The 20,802-nt window shown below is 34.7% G+C and overlaps 1 long non-coding RNA gene across 1 annotated transcript in view; it reads right to left on the reverse strand.

Moving 5' to 3' along the window:
• Positions 1 to 20,802, reverse strand: part of LOC144365880 (uncharacterized) — an 84,355-nt gene that overhangs the window by 52,415 nt on the left and 11,138 nt on the right. Inside the window, exon 2 of the long non-coding RNA XR_013424610.1 lies at positions 16,319 to 16,385. This is a non-coding gene — a long non-coding RNA (uncharacterized LOC144365880). The remainder of the gene's footprint in view (positions 1 to 16,318; positions 16,386 to 20,802) is intronic.

Here is a 20,802-nt window from a genome sequence, read left to right on the forward strand (position 1 = left end):
TAAAATATATTTTGAGTTATCTTTTATTATGATTTTAGCTTTTTAAAAGTATTTTGTAATAGAGCAAAAGCAGTTGTATTTTTGGCAATGTAAAGTTAAACATTCAAAACTAAGCCATTTTCTTCCTTTTTAAGAATAAAATTAATGCTTGGATCAGTGTGAAAAGGAATCACAGTGACATTTTTAATTGATTTTATTTTTTAAATACATGACAGCAAAATGCATTACAATTTTTTTTTTAGTTATAGGTGAACAAAATATCTTTATTTTTTTTTAATTTTTTCGTGGTGCTGAGGATTGAACCCAGCGCCTCATGAATGGTAGGCAAGTGCTCTACCTCTGAGCCACAACCCCAGTCCCATTACAATTCTTATTACACATGTAGAGCACAATTTTTAATATCTCTGTTTGTAATTAAAGTATGTTCACACCAATTCATGTCTTCATACATGAACTTTAGATAATGATGTCCATCACATTCTACCATCATTACTAAGGACTGGTTCTAGCTCAGTAGTTCCTTCCACAGAGAATGTACAACTACAGAGACATTTTTGCAAACTTTCAGGTACCTGAATGTTAGTCCTCGCTCCCATATGACAGAGCTCCAGTGTGAATGTGAAAGTGAAGGGTGCCCCTACTAGCTTGGCCAGAAAGAGTCTGTCACATGCATGCCCTCTGCTCTTGGGATGGCACTTCCTAGCCCTTTCACTTTACTAGCTACCTGGGACTCACAGACTACATTCCTTGGAAGTCATGTTTCAAAGATGGCAGGCCTCTGTCAACCTCTGACAATTACTAGTTGTTTCCACAAAGTTCTGGTCCCATAGATCAGAAACTCTGCTTCAAATGATTATGTGAGGAAGAGCCAGACTTCTATTGTGTTTGAGCTATGTGCCTTTTGGAGGCTTTTTGAAACAGCACTTAACACTAGCATAATATATCACTCATTAAATACATCCTGAATATGTGCCTGGAGTCATTTTATAGCTTTTCACTTGACAGCCTTTTTTTGTTTTTGTTTTTGTTTTTTTCAGCTCCCAGTTTCTATAGTCACAAAGAAAAGGGAAAACAGTAAAACATACTTTTTGTTCCCAAAGAATTCTCCACCTCCTTGGAAAAGGAGACAAGGAAACAAATAATTTAGACAAAGTTTATCACATGATGTTATGCAAGCACATGAAAATCCCATAAAGACTGTGGGTGAGAAGGTTATGGATCAAAGCTTCTTAGAGTGAGTGAAGCTTAATCTGCATTTTGAAGAATCAATAAAAAACAAAAGAAGAAAGAGAGAAAGGGCATTTTAGGTCAAGGGTCCATCCAACTTATTGGCATAGTGGGTTTGAGAAACTGCTGGTCATTGGAAAGAAGAAAGGGAAATCCCTAACAGGGAGGGAGGTGGCATGCAGACTATAAGGGGGTTCACAGCTGTTTTAGCATTTATACTTTGTATCTAAAATAACAAAATGCAAGGAGTGACACCTCCTTGGAGGCTTTTGGTGCTGACTATAAATATATTACCTTGAAAAAGGATCTCATATCTGACCAAATTTTTAATGCATCAGTCACAAACACTTATGATTCCTATGTATCTTCTTGTCATTCTGGGCACAGACATAGCAAACAATATAAAGGTCTCCACAAAAGCCAGTTTAGATTTTGTTTAGCTTTTTGTTCTTTTTTTTAACTTTTGGAAAGCATAATGGAGAAAATTACTTTGATCTCTACCTTCATTTGCTAAAAGAAAGAAATAAAATGAATAAATAACCTTATTATCAAATTTATTTTATTGGTAGATAATATCAAGAATGTCTGGACACAATATTCAGTGAGTAATTATCATAAAATACATAGCATGATAAATATTTGCAAATTAGTAAACTCTTGTGTTTTTATTGCACTTTCATTACCTGGTGTCCCAGGAGATAATATATACAGGAAGTAACATACTGACTGACCACAGGCAACAGAAAAAAGTACTATGATTTAGGGGATAAAAATCAAGTTCCCCTAATATCTCATTAGATTTGACAATTTGGAAGTTATGCACATCATTGGTGATGTTATGCTTGCAGGAGATCAAGAATAATTGTGTACTGAAATGAACCTGTTGGTTGCCTTCTCTATGGTCAATCATCCCTAAAAATTTCCAGGAGGGTAGTTGTTTTAAAAACTCTTTTAAAAGCCTGCTACTGCTGTTGCCATTTGTCTTTGGTACTGGCCCTTGGCCTCTGCTTGAACACTCAGTTTACTTTGGAAGCAGGATGACAGACAGCCATCACCACCAACAGGTCTCCTTCAGATTGATGTAACACAGGGAGCCGTCTTGTCCAAGAATTAATAAAGACCACATTTAACAAAGTAAAAATAAGAAAAAGAAGTAAAAGGAAAGACAAGAAATCTCATTTCCTATTGTAAACTTTAGGAGTGTTTTCAGAATTGCTAGACTGTATGGAACTGCTTTTAGGAAAGAATAAAAATAAAGTATAACTGGAAATATCTAGCTTATAACAAAACAACCTGCCAAGAGAGCCATCCAAGTTCATTAGATGGAAAGCCGTCCTTCATTCTTGGAAATGCAAAATGTGGTCTTCTCTAAGGGACAGCTGTAATCCACATGTCCTTTGCTAATTATGCATAGCCTCAAAAAGAAACTGAACCCTTTCCCTTGATTTTATCATGGTGTCTATGTTCCTGAGGCTCACCCTAGGAATCCCAGGGCCCCACTTCTTTCCTTAATAAACTATTTTCTCAAGCCCAAAGATTAAGAATCTGTTCCCAGGGTATATGCAGAGCAGGGAGGGAGGCTCTGCAGCTGCTGTAGGGGTTGCACTTCATGTATGAAATGACAAAAATGAAAGCAGCTGTAGGCCTCTTAGAGGGCTCTTGGCACAGAATACAAACAGGTCACCCTGGGAAGTGAAAGCTCTCATTAGGCTAAAATGTTCTGTGTTCCCCATTTGATGATCACACACGTTCCACACGCTGCTCTGCATTACTCTATTTTTAAAAAGAAACAAAACAAAACAAAACAAAACAATGGTTACATGCCCAGGCAGAAAAGCAAGGAGTAAAGCAGTAAAGCAAAAATCCCCATTAGCAAGAGTGAGGTTCTGAAAATTCCCCATTTGAAAAAGGGAATTTTGTAATGTTTTATAATGGTTCATTTTATTTTTACTTAGTTGAATGTCTCTTTACAAAGAAAGCAGAGTCGACAACTCTGGAAATATGGAAATCCATAGATAGCCATGTCCTTACACTAACAGTGACCTCAATATTACTCCCATCCATAAATTGAATTGTTATCAGTATTAACAGAAGGTGTGATTGTGTGAGAAATATATTAAACTTAGAAACTCTGGGTGTCCTTCCTGGAGATGCGATTGTGACCCAGAACATCGTTCACATTCTTTGTGCTTAGGTTTACAAAGCAAAAAAACAAGTTGATTTAATGTTTCTCCAATTTCATTATATACCTTCTACTGTTTTCACTCAAAGAAAATCTTGTAAGTAATCAAGTAAAGTAGGTAGAAGAAAAGCTAAAATTAAAACTATTTGTGTTTTTTAAATATTTATTTTTTAGAAGTAGTTGGACACAATACCTTTATTTTATTTATTTATTTTTATGTGGTGCTGAGGATCAAACCCAGGGCCTCACACTGCTAGACAAGCGCTGTACCAATGAGCCACAATCCTAGCTCCTAAAACTATTTAAATATAACTAACTACATTTATGGAAGCTCTTGACTATCATGCTTCATATATCTTAAAGGAAAATACCTAGAGATAATTAATTCACATACTCCATTAGATTGCTGTAATGTATTGCATTAGAAGTAAAGGTTAGATAAAATAATAAGTAGAATTCCAATATCATTCATTTAAGATGTCAAAAAGCCAGAAGAAATATCATGTTTGCAGGTTTATTAAAAAAAAAACACAAAAAATAAGGGAAGAAAGAGCAACATAGGAAAAGGGAGAGAAAACGGAATAAATATTTGTTGCTAAAGTTAAGTTAAACTACAATATCATTGAAGTATCCTAGAATAGCAGTTTTCAAAGCATAGTCCCTGGACAAGCATCACCTGGGAGTTTGTTGAAATGTGAGTCTTCAGGCCTCACTCTAGAACAGCAAAATCAGAAACTCTGATTATGGGACCAGAATATGTTTTAACACAACATCCATGTGATTCTGACATGCAGAACTTTAAGATATTTTGTTTTAACAAAAAAAAAGAGGTGATATTTAATTAATGAATGCTAGGTAACTGAATAAGCACGTTGTTAGAATGGGATAAGGAAACATTTAGAAATGTAAGAAGATTCAAGAAAATTATTGTTATTTTATTGTGAGTTGTGTTCTTTAAATTTATATCTATAAGTAACAGTCTTTTGAACTTGTTGGAACAAGAGCAAAAGGAGGGAAGAGTTCAAGAGACTGGCCTTCCAGAACTTGCACACAAGGAGGATTAGGGCCCTGTTTCTAAGTTAGTCACCTCTCTCTCGTCTTCCCCACTGGAAATTTCTGCCATAGTAAGCCATTATTTTTATTGATGTACTTATATACCCTTCAGATGAGTTCAGGTGGAAAAAAATGCACAAATACAGTAGATTCAAATATAACACCAATAACTATAAATAAAAATAACTTCAAATTATTGAATACCTACTTTGTACCAGCACTGAACTGAGGATGTTACAAGTTTTAGCTTTAATTTTCACTTCAGACCTCTAAAGTTAGGTCATATCCCCATTAACAAGTTAGTAAATTATAGTTTGGAGAGTTAAGTAATTACGTAAGACTTCTCACATAGTAACTGATATAGCATGTATGTGATCACAAGACTTTTTCAAGCTTAGCCCCAAATTCGAGTCCTTTTCTCAGAAACAGTGTTTGGGGTTTAGTGGAGCACTTATGGCAGATGTAATACTGGTCATCAGAAATAAATAGTTGAAGTCTGCAGAATCCCAAAATTCTTATTGAGAACTGAGGACAGAAGTCTAAAGAATGATAATATTAAAGGCAAAGGCAGGAGGATCACAAATTCAAAGCTGGCCTCAGCAACTTATTGAGCCCTAAACAACTTAGCAAGACCCTGTCTCAAAATAAAAACATTTTTAAAAAGGGGCTCGGTAAAGCACCCCTGGTTTCAATTCCCAGTACCAAACAACAACAACAAAATTTAAAAGTGAAGACCAAGCTTAAGCCAGACATTGTGGCACATGCTTGTAAACCCAGCAACTTGAGAGGCTGAGACATAAGGTGTGCAAATTCAAGGCTAGCCTTGACAATTTAACAGGGCCCTCAGCAACTTAGTGAAATCTTGTCTGAAAAATTTTTAAAAAAGGGCTGAGGATGTGGCTCAAGCAGTAGCGCGCTCGCCTGGCATGCGTGCGGCCCGGGTTCGATCCTCAGCACCACATACAAAAAAAGATGTTGTGTCCGCCAAAAATTAAAAAAAATAAATATTAAAATTCTCTCTCTCTCTCTCTCTCTCTCTCTCTCTCTCTCTCTCTCTCTCTCTCCCTCCCTCCCTCCCTCCCTCTCTCTCCCTTATTTAAAAAATAAAAAATAAAAATAAAATAAAAAATAAAAGGCCTGAGGATGTGGCTCAGTGGGTAAGCACCCCTGAGTTCAAATCCCTGTACCAAGTAAATAAATAAATACCAAGCTAAGATTGATCAACCTTCTTGGTTTGCACAGGACTGAGGAGCTTCCTAATAAAGGACTTTTGTTGCTAGGCATGCAAGAGTCTCCTGCAAGCTAGGATGCTTGAGTATCCTACAACTGGTGAAGCTAGAGACAGCAAAAGAGAGGGAAAAGGAGAAATGGGGAAGCTACATTGTGGATCACAGGGTCACAAAGACTGAGACAACACCAAGCGTACAGAAGGAGCAATTACCTATGAGTTTCAAAGGTCTCCAGGTCAAGAAAACATGGAAGGAAAACGTCTGCTAGAGGGCATGGCTGGCCACTAGAGAGCTTTTTCAATAGAGTGCTAATGGTCACAACCTAACTAGGTGTCCGAAGAGAAAAGCATAATGAAGAATAAGACCAAAAGATTGAAAATTCCAGGAAAAAAAATGTAAACTTGAGAGAAAGGTAGAATTAGAGGAAGGTTACAGTTTGTATGTTTGCTGAGAATTGGGGAGAGAGAGGACATTTTTAAACTAGGATGAGAGAAAGTGAATAGTTTACAGTGCTGAAGATGAATCATGGCTAGAGCAAGATAACAGAAAATGTAAACATGGAAATAACTGCATATTCTTTATAAAAAGATGCAATAACTGCCAAATAGAACTGTGGTTAAAAAAAATGAACAAACATGGTTGCCTATTATGGGCTAAGCTCTGTGAAAAGTACATACTTGTATTATAAGATTAAACCCGTGTTGAAGAGATTAATCCCAAGAGACTTTGATTAGTAAAAGTAAATTTACCTAAAAATAAATGTATGTTTTCTTGACAACCAATAATAGATAGATCAAGGAAACGTTTTGACACAACAAGTTTCAAATGATTTTCTTTACATTAATTAGCAAAATGTTCTCTGATTTTTACCATATTCATGTAGTTATATGTCATATTATGAAAACTGAGCAATTGGCTCTTCATATTCACTATTCAGAACCTAATAGACTTAATCTTAAACACATATAAGAAAGGTAATCACAAAACTATCTGTGGTCTTTTAATTTTCACATATGCAAAAAGAAAGAGAAAGGAAGGAAGGGAGAGAGAAAAAAAGAGGAGAGAGGAAGGGAAGGAGGAAAAAAGGAAAAGTTACTTTAAAAATTTTCAGCATTACATAGAATTATTTGTTCAACTACTAAGATGCTAAATTCAGTTTATGAGTTATAGCTAAGCTTAAAACGATATTCTTATCTGTACAAAGCAGTGGATAAAATCTCAGGGCAATGTCTTAGAGTTCTAAATCGTACACAAATGCTCACCAAAACTGAATTTAACTAGAAGATTCCATAAAGTAGACCAAAAAAAAAAAAAAAACGCAGTACAATACCAATACCCATAAAGCAAGAGCTAAATAAAGGTTAATTTCCTTCAAGTCAAGGATGTATCGGCAAGCTTACAGGGCTTTTTGTAAATGGAAGTAATGACTCATTTCACCTCTGCTTCCAACTTCATCAGAAACTTAATTCATTCACACCTTTTCTTTTTAAATCCACACCAATTTTTTTCTGTAATTTATTTTATTATTTATTGTTTTTCATATATCAGTATACCCTATTCTTCCAAGACAATGGCTTCAAATATTTTATCTTGGTTTGTTAGTAAATACCATCAGTTTTGAATCAATAAACATGGAGGATAGTATTACATTTTCTTAAAATAGTTTGTGTAAATGTCAGCATTCTTACAAAGCTTAAGAATTGCTAATACATGATATTTTTATGACAGTCATGACAATGTCAATATTAAATACTGCCTGAAGTTATAATGATCATATTGCTAAATTAATATGTAATATTTTACTTACATTTTAATATAATAGCTCCAAAGAGAAGAATGTTCTATATCCAAAAATTCAATAAAATTTACCCACTGAATTTTATCTGAGATGGAGGTTTTAAGCCCACAGAGAACTATAAAGTTCAACTATTGAATCAGCTGATGATTATCTCTTTAGTAAGCTCAAAGAATAAATTTGAACTTTTTTTTTTACAGATTAGAGCAATTGTTTGGCTGAGAAAATTAATTTGACTGATTCAATATCCTAAAGGGAAAGACTTAATATTTCATTGTGTCAGATGATAACTAGCATGACTCTTTTTCCTATGAAATACCAGATGCCTTATTTGATGTGATATCCCCAATTATATAAACTTGCAATTGCAGTTAAAACAGCATTGTTAATAATTAAATAGAACTTCAAATGCATGTTTTTGTTCTGGACATTTCAGTCTTAATTTTAATCATATGAAGTATTCCAGTTAACACTGCAATTCTTCAACTTATAAATAATAAAAAGCAATATAACAATAAATCTATAAATAAAACATAAGTATTGCCAGTGGAAAAACTGTATTCAATGAATGACTTAAAGGGAGTACAATTCAGATGTATAAAATATCTCTAAATGTTTTCTTTTTTTAATGGTCTGATTAGATTCTAGCTTATTATTTGTCCTCTCTGATTGCTAACAGTCACTCATTCAATAAGAATCCTTACTTTCCAGACACGATGTTTTGTATTAAGTCTACTAAATGGATGAGCATCACCATCAGAAAACTTTGATTTGAAAAACAGATGGCAGCAACAAAAATATTTGTGACAGAATTATAAAGGCAATCCTGTTAGAAAAGCCATCTGTATGTATAATTGAATTAAGTGAAGTCCTGGGCGAGGAAAAATCATGGTTAGGAATTTTACTAAACAAATCTATTTTAAAAAAAGTATTATAATCAGAAGCATGTGTGTAACATTACACCCTGTCCTCCAGAAAAGTGTCACAGAACATCAAAGCTATAAATTTTCATAGGTATTTTTGTTAGGACACTAAATTACTTTAATATTTTGCAACTCCCATCTGTTAATAAATCTTAGAAAATTTACCAGATAATTCTTTGTTCATTAATGAAAGAGCTGCCAAAGTGGTTTTAACTCTCAAAATGGTATCAATTATTAAAATACAAAAATTGTTACAAAAGAAATTCTTGCTTTCCTACATTTTTCCCAAAATCACAAGTAGAAACTTTAGAAAGTAGTTGATAAGTCACTATCGTGGTAGTAAGACTGAAGTGACTAGAGGATATTTATATTTATCTTTCTCTATCTCTTTCTTTCTATATATTTATTTTATTTCCTGTAAAGAAGGCAGTCTGAATTTGGAAAAACTATCACAGCTTCTTTCTTCTCTTTTCTTTTCTCTCCTCCTCCTCCTCGTGGTAGTCATCTTTGTAGTTGTCATTGTCCTCCTCATCCTCCTCCTTTTCCTCTTCTTTTTCTCCTTCTCCTTCTCTTTCTCCCTCTCCCTCTTTCACCCTGCATCTCTTGCCATTTAATTATACCTTATTGGAAAAAAACTAATTACTCTTCTTCCTTTCCTTGAGTCTTTCTCCTGCTAACCACTTTGTTCTCTTATGATCCTTCAGGACCCTTTTAAATAAGTCAGTGATGAGAATCAAGAAATTTAGTTTATCATCTAGCTTTGTCATTTGCTTAGTCATTTTCCTTCTCCTTCAGATTCTTCATATGAAAAACAGAAAATATCTTTAAAAGTCCCTGTCAGTCTGTCATTAGAATTGAGTCTGCTGTTTGTAATTGGTAATTATGTAAGACATAAACATTTTTGCACTCAAAATTGAGGATCCCTTTCAGACTTCTTTTAGAGAAATTTTGAGGTTCTCAGCACTGGGCTAGATTGTCCCAACCCTATAGACTGTACACAATTGATGAAGGGCTCTCAGTATCTCTCACAGTCAGGAAAGGAGAGCTTGGATTCTAACCAATGTACTGCTGTCATCTCTACTCATTGTCCTCATGGTCCCAAAGTTCTAAGCTTGTCCCCTTGGCAAAAATAGATGCAAATAGGTTTAGACTATGACTTATTGTGCAGGCTCACTGCTTCATCTTCCTTGGGGACTTTCACAGTTCTCTGAGAGAGGACAATCTGTTTTAGGACAATCTGTTTTTTGGCCATCTGGCTTACTCAAGGAAGCTGACTTCACCTGGATTCCTACTGCCACAAATCTTGGCTTTCTCATTATCTTTTCATTTTTGCATGCAGTCATTCCCCTGGGTTCCAGCCATACCACACTTGGAATCTTTGTCCCCTTTTTCCCTCCCATTCCCCCCCACTCGAATATGTCATTGCCAGGTATTGAGCAATTTTCCTTCTTTCCTTTTCAAATTTCAATTGCAAATTATTGGTTGTATCTTGTCTGACCTCATGATTACACCCAACTTCTAAGAACAGTTGCCCAAATTGTCTGCAAGGGTTTTATTTTCCTTTTTTTTTTTTTTTTCCTGACTTAACAGGCTGGAGATTCTCTGTGGAACTCTGCAGATTTACCTTGCTTCATCCTGCTCCAGCTTTTTCTCTAGGAAATTGGAGCTTTATGAACTGTATCAACATGACTCAGTTGCCCTCTAACTCTTAGCTGATTAGCCAATGGAGGTTATAGCAGCCATGAAAATGCATATATCAGACAACTGGCTTTCTTCATATATATTTATTTTCTTCCCTGTAAAGAAGGCAGTCTTTGGAATTTGGAAACACTATCACAGGTTCTTTCTTCTTTTCTTTTCTCTCTCCACTTGGTTCATTCTGAAATCCATCACCACATCTGTGTCAATGCCACGTATCCCCTGGGCTACTCTCAGGCAGTTATTGAGTGCTGCAAAGAAGCTAAAAAAAAAAAAAATCTAAAAGAACTAGGATGACTTTGATTTGAAAACTTCCTAATGACTTTTTCAAAACTCTATTAGAGCTGTATCACAATCAAGCCTGTTCTGCAAGTCTTCCTTCTTCCCTCCCTCCATAGACATTAGATGATGGTCTGATGATTCACATAATCTATATGTTTCCCTCCCCATTTCTTCTCACATTACTGCAGTAATTATACCATGTATCTACTTTCATCTTGTATCCACTTGGTTCCAGCCATAGGGAGGAACATACAAATAAGAGAAAAAGGTCAAATTATTTATTTCTGTGAGTTCCTCCACAAGTTGGCAAGGGCTGAGTTCCTCTCCTTATGGTCATAGTTTCTATAGTTCCTATGAGTTTACCTTCTCTAATAGGGACAGTTCTTGCTGAGTTCTAAGAATTATTCAGTTTAATCTTTCAAACCTAGAATTGATAGCAACTCCCTTCTATTTCCAGTTCTGTGGACCTTTAACACCTTTAACACCATTCCTTACTAATTACCTTTAACCTTGTCATGTCTCAGTCACTTATTTAACTCTTTTACACATCACTCCTTCCTTTTGTAATTTTTTATTTTAAAATATTATAAATAAATATAAAAATAAATACAAATATTATAAAGAACTCTTCTAAAACTTTCCCTCAGATTCTACATTGTTTAACATTATATATATATATATTTTTCTCTCTCTCCTCCCTCCTTCTGTATTATGAGTAGTTTTTCCTTAATTATTTGAGAATAAGTTTCCTGGACGCCTCTGCTACCTAGTTCAGTGTGTTTTTTCTAAATATAAGGGCCAAGGACATTCTCTTAAACATCCATGGAATGATTTGAAAATAAGAAAAATTAACATTAATTCAATACTATTATCTAACCTACAGATCGTATTCCAATTTTCCAACTGTCCTAATAATGACCCCTATAAAAAATTCTAGTCCCAAAATCACATGCTGTATATATCCCTCTCTGCATGCAGCACCTATTTTCTGTCAGGACCCAAGAAACAATAGTAATTGGTACCAGATCAGGCCCTCAGAAACAGAAGAGACCTCAAAATTATGTTCTGGGACAGGTTTGCTTATATAGTTAATAAGCACTTGAATAACCTTCTTACTTGATGAGGAGAGGAGATGGGACGTTGGTAATCCATGGCATTCCATGGCATCATGATCCCTCAGCATGGTATGAAAGGGAGCCCAGCTGGAGAGTAAGACATTAAGAAATCAAGTGGACATGCCATTTAGTTGCTATGATGATAATGGTGACTATATAATTGTATCAGATCAGGACTGCTTCTGATAATCCTAGAGGCCATCACAGGACCTAAGTTGAAAATCAGAAAGTTTCTACAGCAGCTTTGAAAGAGTACCTCATCATCAATTTCCTCATGGAAGATAGAGCCACAGCCAAGCCCAGGGCCTGAATGTAAGGTTTGGGAGTTGTAACATCAAGTAAATGTGTAACCTTGATATGTCTCTTATGTCAAAGAAAGGGCATCACTGGGAAAGTAACAGAAGTCTGAGACATGAGATGGGAATGTGGGCAGAAAAGACAGGCTGAGAACTTTGAGTTCCTGAACATTTCCTACCAGCAGAAGCAGTCACTCTTCTCTTGACTTGGTGAGGAGAGGAGATAGGACATTGGTAATCCATGGCATTCCATGGGATCAAGATCCTATTAATACCAACCTTCACCTACCACCAGGGACAGTTGGCTAACAAGAAAATGCCTATTCCATGAATATCTCTCTCTACCATACTTCATCATCTCCACGTCCACAAAGAAAGATGAATCCCAGCGTATACCAGTTGGAGAAGAATAAAGTCTTACCCAGAAGGAAATGACCTACATACCTAAAAATTATTTCAGGATTTTTGGCAATGTGAATCAACAGGAGTCTGGGGAGCATGCATAAAGATGGATAATCCTAATATTACATTGGAATGGAGTAAACAAACTAATAGTTTATAATCAGAAAATCAGGGTTTAATGTGTTGCCACAGGCAACTCCAGTAACAGTCTGTTAAGAAGATTCATTGAAGTTTGGACTGAACCATGGCTTATAATCAGTTACATTTAAGTGCTAGAACTTAAATCCCTGAAATTCCATAGAGAAAGGAGTCTCAAATCCCATGAAGAGGAAAAATCTGGGATGTATCTATTTTGCACAGAATGTTCAAACTCTCCAAAATCATAAGCCCTGGGAGGAGAAGCATACACACTTGCACAAGAACACTAAGAAATGCATTGGTGAAGGAGGTTACAATGTTCTTGGAGAGTTCTGTGAAATCTGTCTTCCTTGTACCATTGATGTTGGAGAAATATGCTATGAAGGAATCAGGATTTTGATTTAGTGGCAATCACGGTATTTTTACATGGTATAAGCCAGGTAGATGTGATTAACAGTCAAAGCTATATCAGCTGTAGAGACAGTGGCTGTAGTGAGAATGTTTTTACCTACAAAGTTCTGTGGCAATGGCTGACTGATCTCAGGGTAACTAAGTTAATGTCATTATAAGGGTGGATTAATGTTTACAAGTGAGAAAATTCTAGACCTAGAAGGCAGGAACCTGACTTCAGGTACTCTAATCAAAGTGTTCAGGCTATAAATAGTTATATATAGTTACCAACCTAGAACCAGTTCATGCAGTCCCTTGAATGAAGAGAACAGATTCCACTGAGAAAGGACATTGAAAATTGGACATCCTAACTAATGACTTTCAATTTGGGCTTCAAATGGGACTAACTTAACAAACTTTTGTAAAATACTTATGTTTAAGCCTACCTTTACCCTTTCTGACTGATACACATGTCATATGAAGAATTGATGAAAACAACTAAAAGTGGTTAAAATTTGAAGCCATAAAAAATGGCATTCAAAAGCAGAAATAAATCAGAAATATCTAAAACAGTACCCATAGAGTAAAATAACTAATTTTTCTTTTCCTTACAAGAAGCAGTTAGGTTGATAGCATGAAAGTATAAATGATTGCATGCAATCAGAGGTGTGAGGAAAAGAAAGCCAGAAGGGATTATTAGAATTAATCATATGATCGATTTCTGTGTTAGTCAGCTTTGCATTGGTATGACCAAAATACCCAAAAAGGACAATTTAGAGGAGGAAAATTTTATTTGGGGCTCATGATTTCAGAGAGCTCCATCCAAAGATGGTTGACTCCTTTGGTCTGGGCCCAACCTTGAGGGAGGATATAATGAGGGATGGGTGTGGATAAGGGAAGCTGCTCTGCTCTTAGCAGACAAGAAGCAGAGATCAGAAGAAGAAGGCATCACAGGAAAGATGCACTCTTCCAGGGCATGCCCCCCGTGACCCAACTTCTCTAGCCATGCCCCAGCTGCCTATAATACTACCCAATCAGTTCATTCAAAATAAGGTGGACAGATTAGGTTACAGCTCTCAGAATCTAATCATTTCACATAGCTGCATTAGTACAGGTGCTTTGAGGGGACATCTCATATCCAAACCATAACAATATCTAACGTTTTGTATTCAACAGTCATAAACAAAATAACAAATGAATTTTCAAGAAAATAAGTTGCTTATGAATTCTCCAAAATGACAAAATAAATACACAAGGAGTTAATAATAAGTTTTGCTTATTCACTGTTATAAGTCATAAACTAAAATCATAAAAACACTAAAATTTGGTCAGAATTAAAATTTGAAATTTAAAATATGACCTAAACAAAATCATTATGATGAAAAAACCCATGATACACTTTGAAATTTTGTTCATTGACTTTTTGTAAATGATGCTGTCTTGGTAAGTTCAAAGTTACTCCAGTGCTACTATAAAAGCATTGATCAATTAAATTTTACAGAAATAATTATGAGTTGTTAATATCATTATATAATTAACAAACTTTCAAAATAGTTTAAAGGAAACAGCTTTACTAAGTTGAATATATTTGGTAAGATTTTTTAATTCAATTTCTCCAAATTTATTTTAGCTAATTGATTTTCACCTTATTAATCTAGCACTTGCTGCTCTAAGAATTTAATACAGAGACTTAATCATTTTTAAAAACCTTAATTTTACCTCAATTCTTTTAGACTATACTTATCTAGAGTCAAAACATCTAGACATAGCAATGAAACAACTAATTGCTCAATTCTGAAAAAAATTGTCAAGTTAATTCATAGATAATTTTAATAACATGTAGGAATTCCAAAGATACTCCCAAATGTTCACTTTCAGACAGCATAAATTCAGTAAAAAGGCATTTTTTTTCTAAGTTCTGGTGCTAACAACTGCTTGCAAAAAGTACATAAGAATAATGATAAAGAAAAGGAAAAAAGAGGGAAAGAAAAGGTGAGGATGGGGTAAGAGAATCATTAAAGGTATGTTTTCTTGGTAACTGTGTTGCCCATGTTGGATTATTCTAATCAATCCATTAGGTAGTTTAGGTACAAGTAACCTTATTTTTCAGATGGGAAAACTAAAACTAAATATATTTGGTAAGTTTTTTTAATTCAATTTCTCCAAATTTATTTTAGCTAATTGATGAATATTACTTAAGAAAGACTATTCGGGAAAACAATGGCAAAGTCAGAATTTTAAGAGGTAATGCCAGAGTTTTTAAAAATAGTGTTTGGACCTAAAACATCAATCCTAACGTAGAATTTCTAGCCTAACAACATCAACCCCATCTCCTTTTTTTAAAAAATCTTCTTGCTGTGAATCAGAGTTGAGGTTATAAAATTCACTTTAGGCTTCCAGTGAGAACTTAAAATTCCGCAATTTGGGGGAAATATTATGAAATATTCATTCACAGTTATATTAAATATCATGGATTATACTAACTCCATTTTTTTAAATAAAACTCCAGTTGAACACCTAGCTACCAAGGATATACATGAAGTAATTCTTGTGGGGAACCTTAGCAAGCACTACTCTGGAGTCAGATACCTGAGTCAGAGTTCAACTGTAACTATGCAGCCAGGGCAGGTTACTTAGCTTCCCTAAGGCTATTTTCCATCCCATATGGGTAAATAATAACAGTACCAAAATCATGACTATTTTGAGAATTAATGAGTTATTCAAATAAAGTACTTAGTATTCTCTCCAGCACATAAGAGCTCCAAAAGTGTAGTTGTTAGCTCTGCTTTAAAAGGTAAATGTTTTCATATGTTTGTCTAGGAGAATAGACACTAAAACTTTCAATATAATAAAATTCTAAAAGTATACACTGTTAAAAGACAGTATGCAAAGTTCATACTGTTCTAAAAACAAGTAGGTAAATCTTCAATAATGTCTGTATCACACTGAGTCCACTCACACACATGGAGCATATTACTTAGGACTATACTGGATTAGAAGCTTTCTGTTGTGTAAGCTCGCCTGTGTGTGTGATTATAGACATTCCTTTTCTCTAATTCCATCTGCATTATAGTCTGGACAGTGTCATCAGTGACATAGCTCAGAATTAGGTCCAGATGCAAGCAAAAACATTTACTAGCCCCATACAGGAAATGCCATGAGAGAAACACATTTAGTGTGAGAGATGGGAGATAGGAGATCTGCTGATACTCAACCAAGTTCAGATACTCCATGATATATAAAGTTTCATTATATAAAGTTTCTTTTCAGGTCTTACCTTGCTAGGTAATGCAAAATATTTCAGTCCTAAACCTAATAAGGGCAACATTGCTAAAAACAAATAACAACTTCATCATCCTTGTGTCTTCTTCAATGTGAGATCAAAAGAAAGCAAATTGTTCTTAGAATGTTGCCTATAAAATCCAAAACTGGAATTTTAATATGAACAGCAATCCATGGAATAGAACACCAATAAAAAACAGAGCCCAATACTTAAGAAATGTAAAAATGCTTTTAAAAGTTTATTCTATTGTGGTGCTGTTAAACTTCAGCTGTTTCTGAAGATATATGATAGACTCACTGACTTACCTATACATCCTCAGTATGTGGAAAAACACATTTCCCTGCACCTAATGATCAGGCAGGCTAGATCCAACTGAAAGACAAAAAACAGAAATGGTGTCCTTCAGCCTTGACATTAAATTGTAGGTACAAAATTTCTCACTCATTAACCATCATGAGTGTCAGAGGATACAACTGAAAGATGGTGACTCCTCTGACAGCCAAGCTGGGCCTCCCACAGCCACCAAGGGAATGCAGCATAGATAAGACATGTTAAACTGCTGAGATCTGAGAATGCTTGCTGCAGCATAACCAAAACAATCCTGCCTAATCCAAGCAAGAATCAATATTTTTTTACTTGTTCTTTTTAGTTATACATGACAGTAAGAATCAATGTTTTTTGACAGATTCCTGGAATAGCCTTTGAATTCTTCTCATTTTAATATTATTAGTAATACTGAAATATTTAAGCCCACTTGGCTTGCTATCTTTAATAATATAACATTATTCTTCAAATCTCTTATGCACATGATTTTAATACTCCAGGAAACCTTTGCCCAAGAGGGGGAAAGTCGCAAATAATCGTATTCATGTATTTCATTTCATAAAATTCTTGACAATCCATTTAAATTAACATCAAATTGCTCAGCTTTTCAATTGGTATCATAGAATCACGGTTTACTTTCCAGGAATTTTTGAAACCCTGTCTCAACATTTTACCATGTCCACAATTCCTAAACTATCATATCATGAAGCTGGCCCAAATATTTACATCAACATAGTTGTGGAAAGAGACATTATCAATTGAATCCAATGTTGAAAGTTATTTCCTATTCCTGGTCTGGAAAGTTCAGGAGTTAGAGGATCTAGGGTACATCTTAAGATAGAGAGTGTTGGATTAGTAATCTTAGGACTGGTTAAAAGTCACAAAGATATTATCAAGGTTCTGTATTATTTTATCTAACCTAGTGGGAGAACTGATCTCTGGGGATTGTGCAACATGGGGACTATGTATTTGAAAGTTCCAGAAGGAAATGTAGGGAAATATGCATGCAAAAATCAGGTGGATTTAATGAAAATTAATATTGGGAACAGAGATGTTTGTTTTTCTCCCTTGCTTCCCACTCTTTGGCTCTTAGAATGTAAAGATTAGGGTTATACTCTTAAGGAGGAGATTGGTGGATTCAAAAGAAAATGCCTACAAAAACTGATACTCAAAGGTCTCACAATGAAATAACCATATTCTTGATCCAATGAATTTCCTGTATTTTAGTTCCTTACTGTCAAACATGAGTGGACAGAGATTGACTGGAAAACCTCCAATGTGAAATAGTGGCCTCAGTCACCCTAAAAAAAATACTCCAAAAAAGTAGATATAATTAAAAGCAAAACGAAATTGAAAAAATAATCTTTGAAACGTAAGAGAACTACCACATTTGTTGAGGAGCAAATGGAACAAGACTAAAAGTGAGGAAAAGGTCTTAGAAATTACAAATATAAATGGAGAAAGAAAAATATCCAATAGCAGGACAGGAGAATTAAATTCCCCCAGAAAAAAAAATTATTTAAAAGAATAAGAGATTAGAATTATTTAAAAGAATAAGACAAATAAAGGAGACTCGCTATAGGAAATTCATATGCAAATATAGGTAACAGGGAAAACAGGCAAGAAGTTGTCAGATAAATAACAAAAGAAAATTCTCCAGATTTAAATTTCAAGAATGAAGTATCTGTACCACGTTCTCAGCACAAAGTTTAAACAAAGATCCAAACCAAACTCCTCTTTGTGAAATTTAATAACACTATGCAGGTAACTGCTTGTGAAGAAACAATAAAGGTTGTACCCAAAGTACTGATGGTAAGAATGGTGTGAAAACTGAATGGCATTGTTCAAAATTAGAAGATGGTTACAGATATGTCCTTAACTTCTATGAAAAATTTCAAGTCTATACAAAATAGAACAATAGAGGGAATCTTGATGCACCTATTACCCAGCTCAGCAACTACCTACTCCTGGCCAAACCTGCTTCTTTTTATGCTCAACTATTTTCCCTCACCCCTGAGTATTTTGAAGAAAATCTAGACAAATAATGCCATTTGTGCTATCTAAAAAATAAGAACAACCAACTTAAAACATAGCCACAGTACTATCATCCCATCCAAGATGATTATCCAAAATTCTTCAATATGAACCAATTCAGCATTCACATTTCTGTAGTTATCTTCTAAATTTTTTCTTTTTATTTATTTTTTGAAAGGTTCAAATCCAGACCCAAATAAGATTTATACATTGCCATTGTTAATATGTCTCTAATTGCTTTTTTATAACTTCTCTCCCTATCTCTCTTTTATTCCTTGTAAAACTTTTGCTAAAGAAACTAAGTACTTATTTCTTTCAAGTTTCCCACTTTCTGAATTTTTAAATTGCCTCTCTATGGTATAATTTAGAGATTCTCTTTCCATTGTTTTTCCTGCAAATTGATAGTTAGACACTGAAGCTTGAACAGATTCAGGTTCAAGTGGTTTATTTAGCTAGACCACATGCTTCAGATCTAGAATATCCCTCAAAGTTCCTTTGTTCTGAAGGCTTGGTCCTCAGCGTGACACTATTTGAAGGTGATAGAAACCTTTAAGAGTGGGGCCTAGTGGGAGGTTTTATGCCATTGGAGGAATACCTTTGGAGCAGATTGTAGGATGCTTGGCTTTTTCTCTTTCACTCTGCAGTCATTATAAGATGAGCAGCTTTGCTTTGACGCATCTCTCTGTAATGGTGTAGGCATTATCATGTAAGGGACTTCTTTGCCTTTCTACAGGTCCAAAAGCAATGGAGCTAACTGACCAGGTACTGAAACCTACAAAACTGTGAGGCAGAATAAACCTTTTCTCTTCATAAGTTGGATATCTTGGGTATTTTGTTATAGTGATGGAAAGCCAACTAACACATAACTTCATAGACCATGTTTTATGCTTTATTTATAAGGAACATAATGATGATATAAGTAGCCATTATGAGTATTGCCTAGTTCATAGATTGTTTATTGCAACAGCAAAACACTACTACTCTGATTTCTTTCTTTCCTAATTTATTGATTAGGATACTCACAAAAAGAAAGAAATGTCCTCTGTTTAGTTACTTGACATGGATCCTACAAGGAGAAGGATAAGTTCTTGATTGTCGTCCCTTATTTATTAATTTTCAAAATAATACATTATTTTCCTGACATCCTCCAATGGTTATCAATGATTTTTCATTTCATTGAAGCTATGAATTTTAGTGTATTTGATGTATTCATGTATTTCAATCCATTGAGGTTATTATCCTTGTTGATGCACAAATTGTGCCATCTTTGGCCAGCATAAGCCCATTTACATTGGTTCTGAGCCCATCTGACATAAACCAGTAGTTCTGACAGCTTCTTTATTGTCCAGTAAGTAAAGTATTCCATCTAAGGATCTTTCTGAATATTAGATGAGTGAATTGATATGTGGAAGCATATTGTTTCTAAATTCTTTCAGTTGACAAAGCCAGTAAATATATAATCCTTTTCAAGACGAAATAGGTCATGTCATATCATGATATATCATTGATACTTCAAATTAAAATTCAACACATTATATGGTTTTTACTTAGCCCTACCAATTTTATATCTATGCCTCCTTTCCCTCTTAACAACAAATCTATTCTCCATGACACTAACATAATTATTTTTTTAATCACACATGCAAATAAAGTTGTCCAAATAAACAAGGAGAGAAATGAATTACAGTAAATGGGGTAGAGAGAGAAGATGTGAGGGAAGGGGATGGGGGATAGTAGGGGATAGGAAAGGTAGCAGAATACAAGAATTACTAATAGGGCATTATGTAAAATTGTGGATGTGTAACCGACGTGATTCTGCAATCTGCATTTGGGGTAAAATTGGGAGTTCATAACCCACTTCAATCTAATGTATGAAATATGATATGTCAAGAGCTTTGTAATGTTGTGAACAACCAATAAAAATTAAAAAAGAACAACAATACTAATACTACCATCAACCATATGAATACTATAAAGTTAGGATAATCAGCAGCTCTTCTGTCCTTAAAATTTTAGAAACATGCAATCAAAACACTGTGCTACAGAGTGATTTCTAATAGCTTCTCTGCCTAAAATTATGCTGCCAAATTGCCACCATCATTAGAATTTCCTAAAGACCTCTGCACTAACTTAAGATTGACAGTTTTCTCCCAGTTTCTGTTCTGTCCTCAGAATTGCCCCTGAAGCTTTCCAGCAAGTATCTGACTATAACAGTAGAATTCCAGTTCTCTGAATCAACAAAATCTTGTTATCTTCCTTCTCCTTTCTCAAATCACTCTGATACCATATATAGATATTAGTGGTTTGTTCCTCTATATTCATGGTTTTGTATTTACTGAAATACTTTTTCCTGTATTGGTTTTATTTCAATTTTTATTGACATAATAATTTCACAAACTTAGGAGTTACAGTGTAATAATTCAATATATGA

The sequence above is a fragment of the Ictidomys tridecemlineatus genome, chromosome 8 (genome assembly GCF_052094955.1).
Source record: "Ictidomys tridecemlineatus isolate mIctTri1 chromosome 8, mIctTri1.hap1, whole genome shotgun sequence".
Classification (NCBI taxonomy): domain Eukaryota; kingdom Metazoa; phylum Chordata; class Mammalia; order Rodentia; family Sciuridae; genus Ictidomys; species Ictidomys tridecemlineatus.